We start from the raw sequence: 23777 nt of genomic DNA on the forward strand, positions 1-23777 counted from the left end.
CCCAGTGACGAGTTTGTTCAGTTCTTCTCCACTTACGGTTGGTGTTGGACAGGAGAAATCCAACTTCTGTTGTTTAGCTGGAGAAGGCCATCCACTGGCACTGGACTCGACAGTAGAAGTTGATGCATTGGTCTCATCACTCGGTGCTTTCTTGATAAGTTTTACCGTGCTGTGCTGCCCTTTCAGGTGTTTTAATAAATTAGATGTGGAGTTTTTCGCGGTTGAAAATGTTTTCGTCCCCCCGCATAATTCACAACGCACAATGATGTTCTTGCCTTTGACCGAAATAAACTCAAAATAATGACTGTATTTCCAGCTATAGAACGCGAACTTTTCGCTCTCCATGTTTAGATTGTTTTGATAGTAATCACCACTCTGGCGCTTACCAGTCAGTAGGTCTCAGGTAACTCACGTCGCGTGGGCGACAGGCAGGGATGACGCCTGACGCTTACTTTGAAAAAAAGCTATTTTTCTTTTTACAATCTAGATGATAAAATGCTGCATTCTGTCAGCAACGATATAACGCAGCTGTAACGCAAATTGACCTGGGCCTGTAACTTTACTCTAATTACTATTTTCAAAATTATAACACGTTAAATTACTCCGTTACTAAAAAATAAATCAAATTACAGTAACGCGTTACTAAGTAATGCATCACTGTCCAACTCTGGTGATAAGGTAGGTTCATTGCTAATCATTAAATTATTCACTATTAAATTGTTGATCAACAATAGTTTGTACAGTATGTATGTTATTTCTTAATGCTTGAATTTATATAAGTCAATAATTTTGAATTAGGTGTAAATTAAACAAAATGATGCTGTCACTGAAACTTGGTGCTTATGTTCCTGCTCCATCTGTCATGATTCAACAAATGGTCAAACTAAATTCAAAAGATTACACATAGCTAATAATTCTGTGCAATGTTGGGCCTCACCATGTGTGGAGAACAAAGACAGTGTTCTACTTGGAAGAGGTAAAGCCTTGACTAACAGGCTGGAATGGAAAACAAAGGCCAAACAGTAAAATAGTGCCAAATCCCCTCAGGTCCATTAAGTCACATGTGTGCAAGATCTCAGTTGAATCCAAGCACTGGATTTCTACTGGACGACCCTCCAAACAGAGCGCAGGAAGTCCTGGTGCTCCAGCCATGACGTCATCACATCCATACAAGCTGAACACACAAGACTGTTAGCTGTTTTTTAACTGTAACTACAGGAGACGTTGAACTTTTGTTTTCCTAGGAAGGTCTTAACTCGCTGGACAAGCAACAGACTGTTTTGTGTTTGCTGAAACACTTTTTGGATCCCGATTGTTATACTCCACATAACAATCTTTGCCTGCAGAAGGAAGAGACACGGACTGACCATTCCTTCACGAAAAGCAAGATCGCCGCTGAGCCCCTCTCCCTACCGACATCGACCGCTGTTTTCCTTTGCTGCCCCAAAAGGAACAGTTTAGCCATTGGACCTGGCTTCGTCAGCATCCGAGCCTTAGAGAAACTCTGCCGGACAACGCCAAACAAATGGTAAAATGGACTGTACTTGTATAGCGCTTTTCTAGTTCTCCGACTACTCAAAGCGCTTCATAAACTACGTATCATATTCACCCCATTCACACACATTCATACACTGATGGCAGAGGCGTTAACTGCTCATCAGTTCAAAGAAACTAACTAAGCATTCACACACCAAAGGCACAGAATTTCAGGTTCAGTGTCTTACCCAAGGACACTTCGACATGTGGGCTGGGGGAAGCCGGGATCAAACCAGGATCATTTTAGTAGTATTTTAGGTCACTGTGTGGTTATCAGTTAATTATGATGTATTGTTTTAGATTAACATACTCAACAGTATATAAAGTTAGGGTTAGGGTTAGGGTTAGGGTTAGGGTTAGAATTAGCTCAGTCTTGACCAGCTACTACATGGTGCTTACACATGAATACCCCAATAAAAATAATGTCACAGTCTGTCTCCCTGTCCCTCCTCTCCAGCCACATTGCTGTTTCCCCAGACTCCTTCATTGCCTTTTTCCTTTCATCCACCAGGTGCCCTCGGACTTTCCCTCCTTTCCCCATCACCTGACTGTCCCACCCAACTTCACACATGTTCCTGCTTCCCTCACCTGCTCTGAAATATCCTGGCTTTTCCCACCCACCTCCTCACCTGCATCTCATCAGCCACTCTCTACATATACCGGCCTAGATCCTTAGTTCCTTGATCAGTTTGTCCAGTTCCTATGTTTCTATGTTTTTGCTTTTGAGCTTCTTTCACCCAAAACCTGCCTGCCTGCTCCTGCACCTGCCTGTAAGCCATTATCATCAATAGACCACTGAAGTCACCCTGCTGCCTGCTTTGCCTGCATTTGGATCTAAATCTACATTTCCTGAGCCGTGACAAATAATCAAAACATATTCCATAATATATAAAACAATATAACATTAGGCAATAATGTTCCAACTTTTGTTAGACCTGTCATGGAGCTTCATGAGCTTATTAGCTAACAACACTGGGTAACAATCAGTTAGTGTAGCGTAGCTAGCTCTGCCATGGTTAAATACTGTAGTTAACTAAAGTGATTTAGATTTGACCTCATTTGGCCAAGCCAAGGTTGGTACAATTATTTTAACAAAAGAAGTACGAAGTAATCATACATTTTGTAACATAAGTATCATCAAACATCCTCCACTTGGTGTTTTGGAATATGTACAGTATACCTTTGAAATTGAAACTCAAATTTAGTTTGTTTTGGCCTCAATACATGACGTGCTATTTCCTATGCTGCGTTTTAATAATTGTATTAATAATATTTTACATTGAAATTTGCTACTATTTTTCAACATGTTTCTGAGCCAAGCCTCCAATGTGGCCATACCCTTGCTGCCTATACAGTTAGAGGCAGTTAAACTGTTTCCAGTCTAAGCTAACTAGATAACAGAATAACTAAGTGCATAAAAAAAATACCAGTCTGGCTTCCAATCCTATTACATTACTGAATAAAGCATTTGTTAAGGTTGTTATTGACGGAAGTATTACGGATACTAATGCCATGAATGCAATGATTTTTTGATTTTGCGCGACCTCAGTTGAGCTTTTCAAACTGCCACCCATGACCTTTGAATTAACAATCTTGAGAGCAGGGCAAGTCTGTCTGCCACTGTACTTCAGTGGTTCAGATCCAATATTCCACACTGAAATTTCACCGTTAAGCTGGTAGAGGCTCCTGGTACTGGGCCTGAGAACATTTGCTACCAGAATCTTTTATGCCTTTCCGTACTGTGTTCACCTGCTTCAACACTAACTCTCCTGTTATTACAGATCCTGCCACTCCCTCCTGCCCAACACTTACCTTGTCCCATAGGTTCCCTCACCTTCCCCATACACACCTGGATCTCATTAGCCTCATCAGTCACGCATTCATATACCGGCCCAGATTCACCTGCTCTCTGCCAGATTGTCTAGTGTTTCTTGCCTAGCTCTCCAGCTATTCTCCACCTGTCTGACTCTATCTGCTTGATATCTTGCTTGATTATGGGTTTGAAGATTCTTGCCTACACCCTTTATTTTGGACTTCCACCTTACTATCTCAGAATTCGTGCTTTTGGGTTCTGTGATTTCTGAGTTGTTACAGTAATGACCCTGTCTGCCCCTGGGCCCTTTGCTGCATATCATCCCCTCTCTCCTTTTGTTGTTATGGTGTTTTATGTGTAGTCTGTCTGCATCTATGTATAACTTTAAAAAAAAAAAAATTGGTTTAGGCAATTTGTGTCGTAAACCCAGGTTTTAGGACCCAAACACAGAACACACGGGACAGAGCTCGGTAGGTTCACCACAGTCTTTATTAAACAGAAAGTAGGTGGGTAGTGAGAAGTTCGACGTAGTTGACGGCCGCCTCGGAAACTCAACCGGACCGGGTCGGGGAGGGAGACTGGCGGCGCTCCGAATGGAGACGAGGTTGCCGGCTCTGGACTGACGAGTGTAGAGATGGTAGCTGGACAACCAGGCGGGGGACTGGTGAAGCCGAAGGTGTAGAGTGGTCTGGAGCGGTGATCACCGGCAGCGACGTGTCTGAGGCAGAGGGAGATCAGAATTACCGATATGCAAGAAGATAATACTTTTACTCGTGACTTACTATAGGCCGTAACGAACGTGGCGTACTCATGTACGGGAACGATCTGTCGTCAGTGGTGTGGAGGTGCCTGGTATGAGAACGGTGGAGACTGATGAATAATGGAATGCAGGTGTGCCGGTGATCAGCCGCAAGCAGGTATCCAGGAAGCCAGGCTAGAACACAAACAACACAATGACAGAAAGAGGACAGCCAGGAGACATAAGGGAGGGTGGAAACAGACTACAGAAGAAAAGTTCAAGAGACTGACAGTCACTGGTTAAGGTGCGGCTTACTGTAAACAAAAGTTAGGTGCCAGCCTGAGAGATTAAGGCATTATGATTTGCAAATCAAACAAGTGTTTTTCCTCATGTGGCAACAGGCAGTTGAATTCAGTTGGATTTGACTGTTTTACATCGAAAAAACTACTCATTATCTGGAAACTAAACTGTTACATCAATATTCATATTGCCACATAAACGTGATCCTGCACAAATAAATTGGTGATTTTAAAAATAACACTCTTTTGTTTCTGGGAACACCCTATAAATGTCATCCACCTCATGTTGCTCATCACAGCCACACCTCTACCTGTGTTTTATTTAACAACGTGGAGCACCAGGCAACAATAAAACAAACAGCTCAGCCTTTACTCCAGTTTCCCTTGAATTTTGTATGGACAAAGAAGTGCTCCTGCTCGTGACAGGCAGGAGGTGAGGTGGCTGTTATCCCGCTGTAGGTGGACGTTGACTGAACTTACATGACAAAAAAAAAACCCAACAGGGCATATATTGTCATAAAGAATCTTTAGAAGGCATGATATATGTTATCAATTAAAGTGGAATACTGAACTTACAGTTTTCATTATCAGCATTTGGATGGGGCTAATCCTTTTCTTTTGCTGCTGTCAGAAACTTCAATAATGATCCTGAGGAGAGATAAGAAAATGATATAATAGCTTATATGAAACTTACTATAGTAGCATGTTAATGAAGTCAATTATAAATGCTTTCACACTATAGAATTAATTCCTCAAGTTCAGCTTTTAAATGTTCTCCTTGGACATAGCTTTCATTATTCATATCATTTCAGTTTAGCTTGGACACAGCATCAGTTAAGTTACAGAAAAAGCTATTGTCTAACAGTTAGCTGTTTTTTCCCTCCAAATCACTCCATTGTCCCAAATGTCTACTCTAGGAATGGCAGAGACAACGTTAATTTAATGGCTGTGTGAAGTTTCAATACAGTATGGCACTTGACTCAGTCACGGCCAGCTAGGTTAACAAACAATACCCACTCTATTTTGTATTGCATGTAGTTGTGTTCATCTTATCTCCTGATCCCAGTGCTGCTGTCACTCTTTGTTGATTTTCTTCCATGCAATACCCTTTCCCTCCGATTTTGAAAGTTTAATTGTGGTGTCTATGTTTTCTTTTTTAACACCTGGTTTGGCTAGATTGTCCACTCTTTCATAACCCATGATGCCCATATGCGCAGGAACCCAAATGAGTGTCACCACAGTGTCTTGTTTAACTACTAGCGAGTGTATTTTCATTATTTCAAATAGAAGGTCTGGCGATTACTGGATGTACCTAGCTTAGGCTGTAAAGGTCAGAGCTCTATTAGGTTTGGCTTGTTCAACCCACTCTATGGCCATCCAAATAGTGCACAACTCAACTGTATATACACTTAAGAAGTTTGAAGTCCGTTTGCATATTGCAACTTTGTGGCTAGGAACTGCAACTGCAGAACCAGTGTCGTCTGTTATTGGATCTTTTGATCCGTCCGTAAAAACCTGTACATACTCTTTGTATTTACTTTCTGTATAATTATAGAACTCACTTACTAAATCCACACTTTTTTTTCTTGCTTTAATTTGAAGTAACTCTAAATCTACCACCAGTGGTTCTAGTACCCACACAAGGGTTGTAGGCCACATCACCGTCGGGCAGAACTCCGAACTCCAGCCAAAACTTGATTTTACTGTTCCCTCCCTTTTCCAGCAGGCCTGTAGCACTTTGGTTGGGTGATTGTCTCTATGCCCTCTCAAATTCATCCAATAGTTGACTCGGAGCTGTTTCCTGCATAAACACAGCAGCATTTCTTCTGCCTCGACTCCTGCACACACAGGTGATGTTCTTGCTGGTCCTATGCACAATGTGAGGGCCTGGGCCCGGATCACATCTAATCTTCCCAGCACAATTTTGATGCAGATCCATATACTACACTACCATAATCCAGCCTTGATCTAATTAGCGCTACATATATATAAAAAAAAACAAAAAAACCCCAAAACTTTGTCCTTCACCATCCGCGGGTGGTCTCATCCTTCGAGCTCGGGTCCTCTACCAGAGGCCTGGGAGCTTGAGGGTTCTGCACAGTATCTTTGCTGTTCCTAGTACTGCACTCTTCTGGACCGAGATGTCTGGTGTTCTTCCAGGGATCTGCTGTAGCCACTCCTCCAGTTTGGGGGTCACTGCCCCGAGTGCTCCGATGACCACGGGCACCACTGTTGCCTTCACCTTCCAGGTCTTCTCCAGCTCTTCTCTGAGCCCTTGGTACTTCTCTAGTTTCTCATGTTCCTTTTTCCTGATGTTGCCATCACTTGGTATTGCCACGTCAACCACAACGGCTTTCCTCTGCTGTTTGTCCACCACCACGATGTCAGGCTGGTTCGCCATTACCATTCCGTCAGTCTGAATCTGGAAGTCCCACAGGATCTTGGCTCGGTCATTCTCTACCACCTTTGGAGGTGTTTCCCACTTTGACCTCGGGGTTTCCAGTCCATACTCAGTGCAGATGTTCCTGTACACTATGCCAGCCACTTGGTTATGGCGCTCCATGTATGCTTTTCCTGCCAGCATCTTACACCCTGCAGTTATGTGCTGGATTGTCTCAGGGGCCTCTTTGCACAGCCTACACCTTGGGTCTTGTCTGGTGTGGTAGATCTGGGCCTTTATTGCTTTGGTGCTCAGGGCCTGCTCCTGTGCAGCCATGATGAGTGCCTCTGTGCTGTCCTTCAATCCAGCCCGCTCTAGCCATTGGTAGGATTTCTTGATATCAGCCACTTCAGTTATGTTCCGGTGGTACATCCCATGTAGGGGTTTGTCCTCCCATGATGGTCCCTCCTCCAGCACGTTTTCCTCTGTTCCCCATTGCCTGAGACATTCCCTGAGAACGTCATCTGTTGGGGCCTTATCTTGGATGTACTTGTGGATCTTGGATGTTTCATCCTGGATAGTGGCTCTTACACTCACTAATCCACGGCCGCCTTCCTTACGGCTAGCGTATAGTCTCAGGGTGCTGGATTTGGGATGGAACCCTCCATGCATGGTGAGGAGCTTTCGCGTCTTAACGTCTGTGGTCTGTATCTCTTCCTTTGGCCACCTTATTATTCCCGCAGGGTATCTGATCACTGGCAGGGCGTAGCTGTTTATTGCCTGGGCCTTGTTCTTGCCATTGAGCTGACTTCTTAGGACTTGCCTTACTCGTTGGAGGTATTTGGCCGTTGCTGTTTTCCTTCTTACCTCTTCGAGGTTGCCATTTGCCTGTGGTATTCCAAGGTACTTGTAACCATCCTCAATGTCTGCTATTGTTCCTTCTGGGAGTGAGACCCCTTCTGTGTGGACTACCTTTCCTCTCTTTGTCACCATTCGACTGCACTTCTCAAGCCCAAATGACATCCCAATGTCAGAGCTGTAGATCCTGGTGGTGTGGATCAGTGAGTCGATGTCCCGCTCGCTCTTAGCGTATAGCTTGATGTCATCCATGTAGAGGAGGTGACTGATGGTGGCCCTGTTCCTGAGTCGGTATCCATAGCCAGTCTTGTTGATTATTTGGCTGAGGGGGTTCAGACCTATGCAGAACAGCAGTGGGGACAGAGCATCTCCTTGGTATATGCCACATTTGATGGATGCTTGTGCAAGTGGCTTGCCATTGGCCTCCAGGGTGGTTTTCCACAGCCTCATCGAGTTTGCAATGAAGTCTCTTATAGTCCTGTTGATGTTGCACATCTCCAAGCATTCAGTGATCCATGTGTGCGGCATTGAGTTATATGCTTTCTTGTTTCAATCCAGGCAGTGCACAGGTTGGTGTGTCGGGCTCTGCAGTCTTGGGTGAATGTTCTGTCAACCAGGAGTTGGTGTTTGGCTCCTCTGGTTCCTTTGCCAATGCCCTTCTGTGCTTTGCTCATGTATTGATCCATGTGTCCACTTATCTTAGCCGCGATGATGCCTGACATGAGCTTCCATGTTGTGGAGAGACAGGTTATTGGCCGATAGTTGGATGGGACTGTACCCTTTGCAGGATCCTTCAGGATCAGGATTGTGCGCCCTTCGGTAAGCCATTCAGGGTGCGTCCCATCTCTTAGCAGCTGGTTCATTTGTGCTGCTAGGTGCTCATGGAGTGCAGTGAGCTTCTTTAGCCAGTAGGCGTGGATCCTGTCAGGGCCCGGTGCTGTCCAGTTCCTCATACCTGAGACTCTTTCTTGGATGTCTGCCGCTGTGATGGTGACTGGATTCTGTTCAGGGAGGTTGCTGTGGTCCTTTCTCAGAGCCGCCAGCCACTGTGCATCGCTGTTGTGTGATGCCTCCCTCTCCCATATACTTTTCCAGTACTGCTCCGTTTCCAGCCTTGGTGGGTCTGCTCTGCTGTTATTACCCTGCCATTGAGTGTACACTTTCGCAGGTTGAGTTGCGAACAGCCGGTTTATTCTTCTGGCTTCATTATCTCTTGTGTATCTCTTTAGGCGGCTGGCCAAGGCTTGGAGCCTTTGTTTGGCAGTTTCGAGTGCTTCAGGTATGGGCATCTGGTTGTACTTCTTGGGTACTTGCTTTCTCATTGTACCTCTCTCAGCCTCTGTCAGTTGGTTCACTTCTCTCCGGGCCTCCTTGATTTTTGCCTCCAACCTTCGTTTCCATGGTGGGTACTGTCTCTCATGGCTCTCATGGTTGCTCTTGTAGCCAAGCATCTCGAGGATCACTGCTGCTGAGGCGTATATCAGCTCATTGGTTTCAGTGATGGTTGTGGTAGGGATCGCTCTCAATGCTGCATTCACATCTTCTAGGAGACTTTCTGATGGTACTTCACTTAGCCGTTGTAGTTGGCGTCGGGGTTGCCTTGCATTCATCCTCGCCATGATCTTATCTTTCAGGTCAGTCGCTGCCTCATTCAGCGTGATTTCTCTTGGGGCTTCGTACCCAATCTCTGGTTGGGGAGCTGCTGGTTGCCCCTCTGACCTATTGTCCTGGCTCCCCCTTGCCGTAACATTTGTATATATATTTCAAGGATGCTACATCAGCTCCCCAGTCCAACCCCACAAGGCATCTCATCACATTTATAACGTTTTTGCACTTAGCCACAACACTTTGAATGCGATTCCTCCATGTTAATCGGGTGTCAAAATACACTCCTAAGAATCTAAATGATTCTTTCCATACAGTTTCAAATGAGTATTTCCTCTAATGTTCTTTCCTGTGAATAAGATTGCTTTAGTCTTTTCAACTAAAAACTTAGAACCCCATTTCTTCCCCCCCACATCTCAACTTGATAAATTCCTTCTTGCGATTTGTTTACTATATGGCTTAAAACACAGATTTTACATTTTAGAAAGCAATATGAGTAGCAGAGAAATCAGTGCCTTTAAACTACACCGGGTCTTGTAAATGTCTTGGTTTAGTTTTATATGAAAATATTATTTATCCTTGGTCAAGAGAGGTTGCTGCAATATTTTCTCTTTCTTTCTGACTTTTTTTTCAGGAATAATTTGCAGTGTGATGTAAATATAGTCAAACAAAATCTACTAAAGATCCATAAGGAACAATGGGAAGGATGAGATTTGGAATAAGCCAAAGCTGAGAAACTACATTCAAATCACAGATTACTACACAGAACTGTCTACAAAATTTATTTTACAGAGAAGGCAGAGGTCCCTGTGAGCGTTTATGTGGTTTTTGTGATCTTGGCGTTGTTGAGGATGAATTTCATTTTGTGTTTCACTGCCCCATGTACAGTGACTTGAGGACTCACCCGATCCCTGATCTGTTTTGGTTGTCTGAAGATGACATGTTGATTTGGTTCTTGGATTTATAGAAACTGTTTGGCAACTAAGACAGAGAACACTGTATCCATCATAATAAGAGATTTCTGTCATGGAAATTGAATGTTTTGAAATGTTGGGGAAATGTATATTATGATTTGTTATGCTGCCATTCTGGTTGTTGTTGCTGTCTAGTGTCTTGTAAAACCATATGGACCAGGCACCATAGGGTGCAGGATACTCAAACAAACAAATCAATCAAAGTAGTTGTATGACGTTTAATTACTGATACTCATGCAAGAAACATTAAAAGCATTTAATCTTAATCTTATTTCCCTCTGCCATGATGTGGGTGTAAAAGTGATGTGTCATCCCTAAAAGAATCAGGTAGCTGGCAAGATCATTTATTGTTTTAAACTCATGCTGCTTGTCAATATATTCTTAGACATGTTTTAAGACATAAAAATAACCTGCTTTGAATAATAATGAGATGGTTTTTCCACAAAAAAGTTAGGTTACCTCATTAAAAATATTTCCTCCTGAATCTATGAATATATACTATGTTCATATCAAAAGTCCATTCCTAGTGTATGCCAAGTTGGCACATCACGACTGATTTCCAAACTAGTAGTGATGTCATAAAATCACGTCTTAAACTCAGTTTTAAGGTGAGCACAGAGAAATGTTTCAGCAGATTAATTTTAAAATTTTGTATAACTTTTTACAAATGTACATTTATAAGGTGGATAGATACATCAATAAATGGGTATAGAATGGATGTATGGATGATTCCTGAGCACTTTAAGAAAGATTTTGCTGCCTGTAGCACTTCCTAAGTGAAGCGCTACCAACATTTGCACTACCAATTACCAAGAACAAACAGAATCTAGTTTATTGGCAACAACTGTGACAGCAAATATTAGTCATCAAGCTTAGCTAAGCCTTTACTGTCAATGAAAGCCAGTGTTTGTTACAATATAGCTGTAATATAGTAATAAGTGTTGCCACTTGTATCTCAAGACATCTCACACATGCACTTGTTCACACTTCCCAGCAATGATCTTTGAATAAGCATTTATAGTTTTACCAGTCTCAAGAATAACTTCCCTGATCAGTAACGACAATAAAAGGAAAACTGTATTCAAATGTAAATGTTTGCCACTATGTATTATGTTTTGGTTAACTCACCAATGACAGTGAGTTGTATGAAGTGCACTGCTGATCAAATTGAAGCACAAGTCTGACATCTAGTGGTGAATATACATATAGCATGTGCTGCAGTTAGACTGCGCATGTTGAAAATCAAATCTTCAGCATGATAGCTTCGCCTATCTTACTTAGCCAACAAGCCCACTGATAATTTTATGATGCAAAAAGTGAATAAATAAAGCTTTAAATATATTTACAAGATACATTGATTTGTTTGAGTCCCAAAAGCATTTCACTACTTTTTTCCACTCTCATAAAGTCACCTACATATTTTTGGTTTGTGCTCAATCGCAAAAATCTTAATTTTCCTATTCCCAAACATGTGTAAGGATGTGTCTATTTCATCAAATCTCCTGTGGCGCTATATCATAATCGTGCGGTGTTGGTACATACAGTAATGTTATGGAAAACATTTTATAATAATTGACAGTTGACAGTAATCCATGTTTGTTTTATTCATTTGAACATTTTTCAAGTTGCCTACATGTGTGCAAAACATGAAATCTTAAATCTGCTTTTACAAAATGTCTTAACTGGACACAACTCCAGTACAAATAAAACAGAAATAAAACATCTGCCCATCGAAATCTATATCACAGTCAACAATTAAGTTGTGCACTGGAGTAACACACACATTATGGTAAAAAATAAAGCCCTTTCTCTCACTAACCTACCTACACTTGCTGATTAATGGCTAAATCCTGAAATGAGACTGCTCTGTTAGGCCCTAGCAGGGGCCTCTATTTATAGAACTTTATTTAAGAGGTCAACATGAAAGCAGGAACAGGAAATCCGTTGGAGCTGAACTGCAGCTCATCCATTGAAATAAACCTTGTATGATCTTTTATCTTTTTCCAGCCACTTGTGTTACATTGACAGGAGCTCTGCGTTCATACAAGACACTTCTATCTTCAATCTATCTGTCACTAACGTCTATCAGGCAAAGAAAAAATATATCATACTAGGGATTACATCACATCTTTAAGCTGTCTTGCATGGTTTTCATGCAGGTTTAAACAATCAACACCATTACACAATAGACAAACTCCCACTTTAACAGGGCTCGCTATATGATAATGTTTTTTTGTTTTGCCTGAGGGGAAAAAACACAGCATAACAGCATCACACCCTGTCTAACACCAAGGAAATAAGGTAACAAGCATTTTTTCATTATCATTTAACTGTTTATTAGGCCTGCAGCTAATTATTGTTTTCATTATTAAAATCAATTAATCATTTAGCATATGAAATGTCAAACAAAAGTGTCTTTGACAAGTTCTCAAAGCTCAAGATGACATCATCAAATAGCTTAATTTGTCTGAATAACAGTCTAAAAAGTCAAAATGTTTCAATTTACAGTGGTATGAAATGCACAAATATAAGTTTGAGAGGTTGTGACTAACAAATGTTTGGTATTTTTACTTAATCGCATATCCATTTTTTTTATTCTAATCGACTAATTGACCTGATAAACCTGTGATGTATGACCTTGATGTGGATGTCCTTTGCTCAGCTTGCTTTAAGTCAAAGTGTCATTTCCAGCCAGTTCAAGTAAACAACCTTCTCTCAGCCTCTGCTGCAACTGATTACAGCTGAGTGTAGGATGTTTACATGAACTGAGTCTGAACAACTGATATTGAGGATATAGGCCACCAAAAGTTAAGGTTCAAACGTGACCTCTAGTACAGGACCTCAATAGTACGTTTTAGTAATACAACCTTCGCAGACGATTAAGTTTGGATTTTAAAGAAGCAGGTCAGATAAATGGACACAGCACAGTTACCTAGGTCTTGGTGGAGCTGGAGGCAGTCAGCAGCAGCAAACATCTGACTGAAAGCTCTGCGGATAGACAGCTTCCAGTCGGGGATGTTTACAGCCCCAAACTACCTTGTGCATTTGTAACCACAGTCACAGACGATAATGTGCACAGCTAGAGAGAAAAATCACAATGTTGACGAGTAATGGAAAATGCAGACAGTAGGAACAGGACTCTAAAGTTGAAGACCCTCCCTCATCTTTTCGAAATTTTGATTTCCCCATCAAGCATGTTAATAACTGCATGGGCTTCTACTTTCAGGTGTAACTTGGTAGGGGCAGGAAACAGCAGGGAAAATGGCCATCTGACCAGGATAACACACTGACTGCCACTGTAGATAATGACTATAGTGAATCCAGATTCCAGGCCTTATTGTCTGCAGTCTTGTATTTTCCTAAAGAACTGCAGAAGAAGAGAAGTTAGCCTGACCTAATTTCCATTATACTGCACAAGTCTAACTGGGTAATCACACTGATACTGAGGACGACTTTCAATGACAACTGTACAAAGATATTCAACTGCAAGCTCACTGCCAAACATCTGTTAAGTAGAATGATTTGTGAGCAACTGCTATGTGTTTCTATGAATTATGAGTCATTAAAAAAACTTTATCTGGACTCATTGCACTGCTGTGCAAAGATTAACAAGCTAGCTTGCTATGTCATATTAACTTGCAGCATGGGTTAAATGGCATTAGTTATAACACTACGGTTAGATACATATTTATTAGACAGGGTGTTGCAGTATAACGGTACTGTAATGTCAGTGAAGTTACACAGCTGGGATACATTCACTGTTGCAAGGCCAGATACTGTGTCCTATCCGGACTGACTGCAACACTGAAAAAGCTAACTTAAATAGCAAGATAGCCTTTAGTAACAAGCGTCAACTGCCGTAAGTAAATTGGTATCGCTAGCGAACCGCTTAAAGTAACTTTGTCTTGTCAGGCAGCTTGCCAAAGCAAACAATGTAGGCTAATGTGGTAACTGTTAGCACTAGCCTCTGCTAGCCAACGACCTAAGATAGCTAGCTCGCTGACATAGCTAGCTTCCGTTAGCTTGTCTGTGACCCTAACCTTCTGCTGTCTGACGTTTCCTTACCAGCGAATAAAACGATTTTTCCCAGACAACATTATGTCGATACCCACTGCAATGAATTAGCTTGAAGTTTGAGTTGATTTCGTCATGTTCTGTCCTATTCTGAGCAGCCTTTTAAGTTTCCTTCCGTTTTCATTCACTTGTCTTTATTTTGACCTTTGGTTACTCGACACCAACATTGACGTCATTGTCATGGCAACAGAGTCCCTCCTACCGTGAGGCTGGACAGACAGGAAATAATTGCATTTACATTTTACACTTGTTTACCCATTAACTTACGCTCTCATAAACAGCATCTTACACTGAATGCATTGTGTTATATATAAAGTTAAATGCTGAACAGAAACAGAGGCAAGCAAATATAAAGCTATGGCAACTTTCTACATCTGCCAAATAGGCCTATCAAAAACTTAACTGGTAAAAGTATACTTACACACTCCAGGCAAAGTGGAGCTACCAACTATTAACAGTGGTGGAAGAAATACTGAGATCCTTTACAAAGCTAAGTAAAAGTAGAAATGCAACAATGAAACAGTGTCAAGTACAAGTTTTGCTTTCAAAATGTGTTTTAAGTAACCGAGAAGTCAACAGCATTCTAAAAAAAGCATTTGATACTCTTTTTACTCATCAGCAAAAAGAGTTTCCAAATTAAAAGTACATTACTTATTGTGCAGCAAAAGAGCTCATGTGAGTGTTATTTGGGACTTATTTGGGACTATATACACACACACACACATATACTGTATATATATATTGCTACATTCAATCAATTCAAAATCTCATCATTATGTGAGACATGAACCAGCTCAAGTATAATCATAGTTTGTTAGAAAGTAAACAGTGATATATATTAGTCCAAAATGCTGGCCTCTGCTCTGCTTTAGCCTCCAGTACCTAACAGAGTCCACTGTTTGGTTCAATCAATGCTCATGGGACATGTTCAGTCCTAAACAGTTATGTGGTCTGTCAATAACCAGCTGCCATCACTAAAAATTAACATCAGACTGACATGTCACCTGGGTGAAATCTGGCAAATACCTTGTAGCTTTGAGCATTCACCAGCTGATGTGCCTCTGCTTATGGCTGTCTCCTTCATGTTTTAAGGTATGGAATTTTATCCCACCACTGTGTTAAATGATGACAAGAATGATGACATGTTTGATAAGCAGTGCTTTCATTAGCCTAATTAATGACTTCAGCTACTCATGTGGAATACATCAGAGTGATCAGTTTGGACAGTTTGACTCTCTTCTTTACCTTTGCTTGTGTCTTTGTGAACACATACTGCGCATTACTTCACAATAAAGGGGCAATAATCAGAACTTTTTTCAGTAGTAACATCCATGGAGCACGTAGGGGTTAAGTGCCTTGCTCAAGGACATATTGACAAAGGATAGAGACTGAGGGCTAGGGGAAAATTTAACCTTCTGACATTAAAAGAGAAATAAGCAAATGATCAAGCCCTTATGTGGACTATGTTGTAGTTTTTGTAAACTGCGTTGTACAGTGTCCGCCACATGAGGTCAGGCTGGATCTACCTACTCACCATCTCTTCATTATTCAGTGGAACCAAGTTAACTGTGAACTCTAGTGATGGATTACAGGACATTTATTCACTATTTAATATTCAGTGCACATGGATGTGTTGCTAGATTACTTTAAGTACCCAAGTTTTGGTCTGAAATGTAAAGTAAGATCAGCAAATGCAAATTTCTAAAATTCTCTCTGAATGTATAATAATAACAATATTCATTAGGTTTCAGAAAAGTGGTGTAAGCCCTCAGTATGTAACACTGCTGAAAGTTTCTTAATAATTCATATAACATATCTCAGTTATTTCTTATGAAAAGACCGGGCGAAGAAAATCCATCTATAACCTAACCAGGAAAATTGATTCCCTTGTCATTCTGTGTGGTCTGAAATTGCCCAGAGCTATTATGAGAGAGACTGATTTCTCTGTGCAGTGGAGTGGAAAATTTTCTCCTTGTAGAGCTTTTTGCGAGATGTGAACAGATTCACAAGCAACAGCACTGCTAAAGAGGTATGTTGTCATGTGCTCTCAGCCAAATATCCTTAACATGTTAAGAGTAATTTAACCAGATGTTGTCTATGATAAAAGGTGCAGTTTATGCATATGGCTTGTGCTTTTCTTTCTTTCCATATATCTTGTGTATTTTATGTTTCATTAAACCCTGCACAACACAAGATTTCTTCTAAAATGATACAATGAAATAAAATGTTTTTTAAATTATGTAGTAATCTAGTAAAGTAATAGCAAAGTATTTAGTAGTAAACATTTAATATATAAATACAGGAGTGTTTTTGAAAATGGCTCTTAAATAATACTAAATACTAAAAAGATCAATGAAAGATATATGCAAAGTGAATAAAGGGTTGATTAACTTTTTCAGGGTAATTTACTTTCAAAATACTTTTAGTCAAAGCAAGTGGTTTAGAATACAACAGAAAAAAAGCAGAGAACAATGCTCAGGAAATGCATACATTTATGAGTACATAAAGTAACCATTAATGTCATCATAAAATAAAATAAGTATTAAATATATAATACATTTTAAATAAATGTTTAAATAAATAAAACATTTGCTCTCTTTTGCATTTTGTTGGTATGAAATTCATACAAGACAATCAATGATATTTAGTTATTGTGAGAAAGCCTTGATATTATCAGAAAATATGAGTTACTAACCAAACAAAGTATGTGGGGTGATTTCAGCAACAAATGTTCCTATATGGTTTTACAAGTCAATATTTTTGTGAAGTGATATATACAACAATCAATACAAGCTCCCAGTGATTTAAGAGTTCCTGTAAAATGTGTGTCTGGACGGTTTTACTAAGAGGCTGGAAATTATCTGGGGGCATGTGTGCTTGATTGACAGGTCTCTCAAGCTTGAACACTTAGTCGTGGTGGTTGCCGCTTGCTCGCTCTACCTCAAATTCACCATGCTCCACCTAACTGCTGAAATTTTCTCGATGTTGAAATCAAACGGTGTCTTCATATACTAATAACTGAAAAACAAATAGGGCCATTTAAGGGTTACAAACATCGGTTTTAGAAAGAGAGTGGAGAAGTTGTGAAGTGTGTTTACTGGCGCTCGCAACACATTGCAGGGTGTGGATAAAGGAGGCCTGTGCATTTTTCTTTTTGTAGCATAGCCAGAAATATGATGGGTGGGCAATTCACATAATTTGGTAAACTTAAATCTACAAGTCTGAAATAAGCCTAGAAGAGGTATGTTATGTGCTCTTAAATCATATAAAATATTAATTGTTTCAACTTCCATTCAATGTATGCAACTGCTTTATACCAGTTACACTGAGCCTGATTTGAGGGCAAGCACATACACAACATAGAAATTGAATTTAATAACAAGTCAGAAAAGAGACTTATGCATAATACAACAGCAATGTTAGTTCTAAACAAAGTGCATGATAAACAGAAACACCAGAACGTCACTGGACAAAACTACAAAGTTTTGTGGCAATTCCAATTCAATGGAATTAACTGAAATCCATTTGAGGGGACGGAGAGCCAGAGAGTCCAAAATGGAGGAAGCTATCATAGCTTATTCATCACTTTATTTAACCTCCTCTGTCAGAGTAAAAACATTTGAAAAAGCTGGGTGAACTTATTGTGAACAAGCTAAGATAGTAAATAAAAAGTTATTGATTTGAGAAAGCTCTCTGAGCTAACAAGTTTGCTAATGGTCAGTTAGCAAACTGGTTAGCTCAGAGAGCTTTCTCAAATCAATAACTTTTTATTGAACGGAATGGTGTTCAAAATGCAAGGGGAGCAAACAGAACAGTAGAGAGAAAATAGAAAGAATCTCCGAGAGCTATTGTGACTGACTACTGCTAGCCCAGGCAGCTAGCGAGTTAGCAGTTAGCTCACCAGCTCGCCGCAGTTCACGTACTGGCCCTGCAAATATAGTCACTACATCATCAAGCTTCTGGAACCAAATATTTCTCAAAGACACATGGATTAATTTGGTTGTACTACTCCAATTCCTCCAGTGTTTTCCATGTTTTTATAGTTTAAAGTGTTATTCAATAATGTCTGAAAAATTATTAAACCATTCAACCATCCTCCATATCCTGTTCACTGTGTCGGGGGCCAGAGCCTATTCCAGCATGCGCTGGGCAAATGCTAGGTTACGCCATGGACAAGCCACACAATTAGAGCACATTTATACTCATAGACAATTCAAAGTGTCTAATTCAGCTGACGTGCATGTCTTTGGACTTTTGAAGGAAACTGGAGCACCCATGCAGACATGTGGAGAGGCAAAACTTTCTTGCTGTGAGGGGACAATGTTGACCACTGAGGCACTGTGCTGCCTGAAAATCAACAGTAACACAACAGTATTTAACTCAACTGTTAAACACCATCGTACATATAATGGAAACATCTCTATGTTCATCTTAAAGTCAAACTTACCTCGGCCACAACATTGACATTTAGTAGTATATATACACTATGGCTTATGGTCGATTGCCTTCCTGCAGTGCTGACCATTATGGCATTTTTCAGGCCACAGTGTGAACACGACATTAACACAATGTTTTTAGACACTCTATGGAGTTCTAAAATCACACCCAAAGGACAATGGGAGCTTTTTATACAATGGGTAGTTCCAGTCATTAAATTTGATTGGTTAACATACATACCAGCCGTGATGTTCATTCCCTTAGCTTTGTGTCCCCTTCACTGTCCTTCAAAGAAAGTGGGTTATTTGGGGGCTGGGTGGGCAGTGGGATGGGGTAGGTGATATTCAGGGACCAGAGAGCTACAGTATATATTCACTCCCAATATAACCAGAGAAAATCACTTACAGACCCTCTGACCCAGCACACGTAATAGTGCACAGAGGCCTCATGTAGGTGTTCTGTGAAGCACAGTGGGTTGCTGGTAGTGCTGGCAAAAAAATGTGTCTTTTTCAAGTTTGGTGCGTATTAATAATTGTTTTGCATATTAATTTCAATATTTGAAACATCTCTATTCATTTTTCATTTCTGCTGTTCTCATAGCATTAACTGTACATCCTGAACTAAAAATCTTGGTGCTACCAAACGGCCCAGTGTTTTTCACATAATCATAACAATAGAGAATACACAGGTGTATGTAAGTGTGGGGTTCATCAGTGCATGCAGCCAGCTGTGGAGCAAACTTGGTAATTGATTGACCTACCAGTGGGTCTCTTTTAATAGCAAGTTTAACGTAGATCGGTCTTACAAATCATGTTACAGCGTACCAAATCCTGTCAAATCCAACAGTTCTAAGTGGGCTTAGACAGTGTAAACAGTATGTAACACTGTGACAGTTCTTACAAAGAATCAAGCAGATTATGCCCCAAGTTTTAGGTAAAGTGCACCTTTATCATGAACTGAATGACTAGGTGATATTTTTTACCAGTAATATGAAAATATGTAAGGTGGTCTTGTAAACAGGTGTTTACAGAGGCTCATAAAGGGGCAATATCACCACCTGTCCTAAGCAGCATGTGGTCAACGAATAAAGCACTCAGACATACAGTGACATGAGCATGCATGAGAATTACATGGTCTAGTGGGTTCTTTTCACTGCTCTCTGCACTTCCTGCCCTCTACCCTCCACACTCCTCTTCACTAAATGGTGTTTGCCACTTTACTGCTCAACTGTCAAGAAAGCAAAAATCCTCAATGAAACCATGCTTTCTAAAATAGTACTGTATTTACTCAACACCTGTCTTTGGTTTTATGGTGGAAATCATGTGAAGATCAATGTGTTAAACTTGTCCTAACGGTGCTTAAATTAATGTCTGTGCAGTACTTCGCTAAAAGCTTGAAATAACTCACTGCCCATACTGCTCCTCCTCAATGGCCTTGGAGGATTTATGTTTTGTGTTAAGTAAGGCTGAAGCTACTCATGTTATCTCACTCCATCAATAGCAAATACATTAACAATATCTAGTCGCTGCAAGCACACTATTAATTTACCACGACCTGTCCCTACAGGGGCAGAATGATTGTTGGAGGCAACGAGGTGTATCTGCTTACCCTTCCCTGGGACACGGTGTCGCTGCTGGGGGATCAATGTCCATTGAGCTCGGAGGAAGAGGGGCAGGCAGGCAGCCAAGCAGCCGGCTGGAGGAAGCCCTCAACCTCAGCTCGAGTGACGCTGTCACCTAAGAGGTCCCAGCAGGCACTGCAGAGACAGAGGGATGTGCCGCCTGATGCTGGAGCCATGTCCTTTCACACAGAAACATGGGCCATCGTTCCTCAAAGGTTGAATAGGACAGAGGTAATAGATATTGCGAGCTCCAGTTCATGACAGGAAAAACCCAGACTGCCATTGACTGTTAATTGTCAGTCAAACATTATGACATTATCACTTGAAGATGTGCAGAAGCTCTCATTTAAGGTAAGACAAAGTAACATTTGAAACAAGAAATAACACATTTTACCTATTACAAATAAAAACTTTAATTCATAAGCAATATAATGCATCAGGCCTGGCTCAGTTCAAAACACTCGGGGGTTTTGCTGCTACATCTGATCTGGTATGACCAGGAGACTATGATGGCTAATGTAACTAATGTTAACAAACTTTAGGTTGATGTTGCTGTGTTACTGACATCACTGAGTCAGTTCACTGACATTATGACCAGTGTTGGGCGGTAACACAAGTAACATGTTACATTAATGTGACTTTTTTTTTGGTAACGTGTAGGGATTACAATTTGAAATTCAGTAATTACATTACAGTTACCAATCCCAGTAATGTGCCGTTACTTTGACTATTTGGGGGTTAGCTTGTTCGCAGTGTACCCGGGAGTTTTATAGAGGGTTGATATCAGTTTGTGAATCTCCATATTTACATAATGTGGTAACACTTTAAATTAGGGAACACATATTCACCATTAACCAGCTTCACTACAGTGCTTTCCCACCGGATAAACAGAAATCTAAAGGGACTTATACGTGAAACCATGAAACTGAAATAAAGCTTTTGTTTCTTTGCTTAACAATACTATTATATTTATTATTATTTTACTGGGGAGACTCAACCACGCCCACTTGCATCACCATTTCATACCACTGGCGCTGCCTGTAATGCGTTATCTTTGTTATAGAGTATCTTTGCTACAACGTCTCACACAGGTATGTGATGTGTGGGTGTAGAGGATTTGGAGTTGTTGGAAGATACCTTTGCTGTGCTGAGTAACTAAAGTAATGTAAAGAGTAATGTAACTAATTATTTTTTTGCTGTTTATTATTGTTATTGAGTAATATGGAATGATAACATTTTTCAAGTAACTTGCCAAACACTGGTTATGACACTTCTCTACTTGTGCTACTGTTGTGCTACATTTTAGCATTTACCATTATCCTGTAATTGCCAATTGTGCCCATAGTGGCCACTGTTTAACAAAAATTAGGGAGGCTAGTTCTTGCCTCACATTTAAATATATTACAAGAAAAAAATCTTCCACTTACAAAGTATTAACACATGGAATAGAAGCTAGCCTATTAATGGCTCTTACCGAGCTAATGTTTTGTGTTTAAAGCCACTGTTGAATTTGAGAAAAGAAAGGCATATTCAAAGTTGCTGATAAAAAATAAGCTAAAACTGGATTACTGATGTAAGAATAACTTACTGGCTCCTCTACACATAAACCTCTCCTTTGACCTCTCCAGTTCAAAAAAGACCAGTGCAAGTTTTCCGCCCTGCTGCTGTATAAATAAGAGAGTGTATGTTGGAGCTGATAGCCCCTGGAGAAAAGCTACTGCATCAGCGAGTTCCTCAACCTCATGACTGTTGCCCTCAGTGAGGGTTGAAGGTCAATAATAGAGCAATCGCAAGCAGAACATGTAACACTAGGGTTTGTGGTAGTGCCTGGGTTGGAATTCACTTTGTGGAAGTGTGTAAATACAGGATGGAGTATGATATGAATCCAAGGAAGAAGATACCAGGATTTACTGAAACTGATCCTCTGCAGCAAACATCAGCGTGGGCACATAGTTATTCCAGTGGGTGGTCAGCCTGCAAGAATGTTGAAACAAACCTTCCCAGCAAAAGTTTTGACATTGAAATATCAGACAAGCAGAAAATTGAGTCTTTGATCTGTTCCATCATGAGGGATCACTTGGTCATATCAAAATCATGGCTCAAAGGATGTGTTTTGAATGCAAGAGCACATCAGTTGCACTGTGCTGATAGGAGCAGTCAAACTCAATGTGATTTTACGGTAATAAATTCACATTCTTTCATCTTTTCCCATTTAGCTGTTTCACACTCAAACAGTCCCGCATGTTCTCTCTGAAAAGTCACAATTCCTTGCGTGTGACGTTCCCAGCTGCCAGCCTGCAAATGCTCTTGCAAGGCCTCACTTGATGTGCTTTTGTCTTCTCTGTTGCTCTGGAGGGGATTGAAATTCCATGTGTGAAATGATATTTGAAGTGATTAAAGAGAGTCATTCAGTGGAGTTGACAGTTCTAATGGAGAGCAGAAACTGCTTGTCCGGCCCTAATAGCCACACAGGCCTCCTGACAGCCGCTGGAGGAGCTCAGAAACACTCTGCTGTGGGACAAAGTGCCAAGAGGGATATGTTCTCTGATTTAATTTACAAAGACGTTGTTTGTTAAGTCGGTTATGCTGAATGAGACACAGAGAGATAATGATGTAAAAATAAATAGATATATATCTCCTGTAGAGTATGTACAGTCAACCGACCCATGGATGCAATAGCCCATCACATGCCTAGCAACTTTACTGGCAGGAGTATGTTTCAACAAACCAAACAAAGAGGCAATAAATCCATACAATTAGCATCTCATCATAACAAGTTAGGAATGTTTTTTAAATTTTACTGATAATATTGTCATGCCAACACCCCACATAAAGGGATGATGAGCAATGCAATGGCTGAAGTCCATGCCAAAATTTCGGGGATTTCTGACAGCGACGATATCTCCCACTTGGTGAAAAGAACTACAGACATGTCGACAAACTGTTGGCGGAATGGCTGCGAATGCACCATTGCTGGCAGTTACATCTAAACAAAATCCAATATTAACACTAATACCATCGATTCAGCTAATTTTATAGAGCTACACGATTTGTTTGTATCTGGTTTCACTTGGTAACAAACTGCTACAAATACACAACACAACAACATTTAGGCTATTTATCTGGTGTGACTACAAGGTTAAAACTCGGTTTAACCATCTTGGAATAATGCATGAACACTCCCAGGTCAGAATAAAGGATGTTTTTCCTGTTCTCCCCTTTCTGCCAACGTTGCATGAATGTTGCATTCATGCTGGGATAAAATTATAAGTGCGCAATTAAGAAATCTTGGTAGTTTTGTGGTTCAGGACCCAGTATGTGTTTCCTGCAGTTCAGACTCTAAACTAAAGATGACTGATTCTCACTGTGATGTGTAAACAACATCTGTTATTGCTAAAATAGACATTTGTTCTCTAGAAGAAGTGAGCGGAAAAAAAATGT

General features: G+C 40.6%; 1 long non-coding RNA gene across 4 annotated transcripts; it reads right to left on the reverse strand.

The window, feature by feature from the left end:
* Positions 1-3820: 3820 nt before the first annotated feature.
* Positions 3821-14421, reverse strand: LOC122864786. Of its 4 annotated transcripts, none has more exons than XR_006375293.1 (4): positions 14270-14421; positions 4964-5035; positions 4158-4283; positions 3821-4067 (listed from the first exon to the last, which is right to left on the reverse strand). It is a non-coding gene; the product is annotated as an uncharacterized LOC122864786 (long non-coding RNA). The 4 variants fall into 4 exon arrangements; XR_006375294.1 differs by having other exon boundaries at positions 14317-14414; XR_006375296.1 differs by lacking the exon at positions 14270-14421 and adding an exon at positions 13137-13192.
* Between the last annotated feature and the right edge of the window lie 9356 nt (positions 14422-23777).

This window comes from Siniperca chuatsi, linkage group LG17, assembly GCF_020085105.1.
Source record: "Siniperca chuatsi isolate FFG_IHB_CAS linkage group LG17, ASM2008510v1, whole genome shotgun sequence".
Taxonomy (NCBI): domain Eukaryota; kingdom Metazoa; phylum Chordata; class Actinopteri; order Centrarchiformes; family Sinipercidae; genus Siniperca; species Siniperca chuatsi.